This window comes from Lolium perenne, chromosome 2, assembly GCF_019359855.2.
Source record: "Lolium perenne isolate Kyuss_39 chromosome 2, Kyuss_2.0, whole genome shotgun sequence".
Taxonomy (NCBI): Eukaryota; Viridiplantae; Streptophyta; class Magnoliopsida; order Poales; family Poaceae; genus Lolium; species Lolium perenne.
In genome coordinates this window covers 81,608,219-81,610,143 of record NC_067245.2, presented here as the reverse complement: position 1 = coordinate 81,610,143, position 1,925 = coordinate 81,608,219, and the positions used below count along the sequence as shown (strand labels likewise).

Below are 1,925 nucleotides of genomic sequence, written 5' to 3'. Positions count from 1 at the left end.
AACAAATTTCAAACATGAACATTTTTTAAATCTGAACAAATTTTGGAATCAGTAAAACCAAAATAGCAAAAAACCATAAAAGAAATCATCCAAAACTCAAAAAACCTGAGAAACCCTGAAAAAAAACGAAAAAACAAACTAAAACAGTACATCCTAAGCGCTAATGGGCCGGCCCACCCAATCCGTCGCTTGAGCGGGAGCGATTCGCTCCCGCAATAAGCGGCGAATAGGGGAATTCCTATATGCCGACCAGGTCGGTGCCTGCACCGCGCCGCACACCCCCGCGCGCGGTGTGGGCCGGCCCGGTTAGGCGATTTTGACTGTTTTTTCTTCTTTTTCTTTTCCTTTCCTTTTATATTTTCTGTTTTTTTTTCTTTTTTTCTTGTTTTCTGTTTTCTTTTTCAGTGTTTCTTTTTTGTTCTCTCGTTTTTTTTCTGTTTAAAAATATTTTTCGAAAATTATCAAATTTGAAAAATGTTTAAGTATGATAAAATTTAAACAAATTTTGAAATTTTAACAAATTTTTAATCTTGAACGAATTTTGAAATTTGAACAAATTTAAAATTTTGAACGATTTTAAAATTTGAACGAATTTCAAAATTTGAACAAAATTTTCATCTTGAACGAATTTCCAAAATTTGGAAGAATTTTGAAATTTGAACAAATTTAAAATTTCGAACGATTTTTTAAATTTGAACGAATTTCGAATTTTGAACAAAATTTTAATTCTGAACAATTTTTGAACCATGGACGATTTCCAAATTTTGAACGAATTTAAAATCAAACGCAAACAGAAAACAGAAATGAAGAAAAAACGTTACTGGACCGGCCCACAGGCTGGGGAGGGTGTGCGGTGGGTGCACCGCACCGACCAGGTCGGTGTATATCACCCCCCGCGAATAGGGATTGCGATCAAACGTGGGCGCTGAGTTTTTTTTTCGACTGAATACTGGGCTGAGCAAGTTAAGGGTGAACATGTGCGTCTACAGACACCCTGGGCCGTGAGCGTGCACTTGCACAAGCCCATCGTAGAGCATCGTATGGAGGCAATCAGGCAACGGCCTAGAATCGTGCACTGGGCTGCAACCAGTGGCCGTGCACTGGAATACCGGGTCCATGGAGAGCGTCTAATGAAAAAAGAAATGTTCAATCACACCGAATGTTGCGCAACAGGCGATCTCCTTTCCATAAAAAATTAACACCAGAAGTAAACAAGTTGCGTCTGCCGGGAGTCGAACCCGGGTCTATTGCTTGGAAGGCAATTATCCTAACCGTTGGACTACAGACGCTTTGATGTACGAATTAAGGGCAGGCTATATATATTTCTATTCTCACTTCTCCGCGCACTGCCAAGCTTAACAAACATAGAATTTGTTGATGCCATCATGAACCAAGGAGGTTAATACTTCTGAATTTTCTATAGAAACTATGATTGTTCAGTTTTTCCCAATTAAGGTGGTCAACAACTCAAGGGAGAAGGAAAGGGATGAAATACACCTGGGCAAAGTTCGGGCCGGGCCGGGTTTCGGGCCGGGCTTAAAAAAGCCCGCGAGTAAAAAAGTCAGGCCCGAGCCCGGCCCGGCCCGACCGTCGGGCCTGTAATTCAAGCCCGAACCCGGCCCGAACGAGCAAAAAGCCCAGCCCGACTAGGCTAAAATGCACGGAAATGAAGACCTGAGCCCGGCCCGGCCCGACGTTCGGGCTCAGATTTTAGGCCCGAGCCCGGCCCGAAGTGCAAGCCCGACCCAGCCCGGCCCGGGATTTTCGGGCCGGGCCGTCCGGGCCGGGCTGCCCATGCCCAGATGTAGATGAAAGCACCATCACTCGAGTAAACAATACTCCTATCCTACGCAGACAAGGTAGACAGCCTAACTCATCCACGATCACCTCACGGTCTTCCAGGAGTATATTTCTTGAGGTCCCTA

At 44.1% G+C, this 1,925-nt stretch overlaps 1 non-coding gene across 1 annotated transcript; it reads right to left on the bottom strand.

Annotated features, from left to right (window-relative positions):
* Nucleotides 1-1,217: 1,217 nt before the first annotated feature.
* Nucleotides 1,218-1,289, bottom strand: TRNAG-UCC (transfer RNA glycine (anticodon UCC)). Its single transcript has one exon. It is a non-coding gene; the product is annotated as a tRNA-Gly (tRNA).
* Between the last annotated feature and the right edge of the window lie 636 nt (nucleotides 1,290-1,925).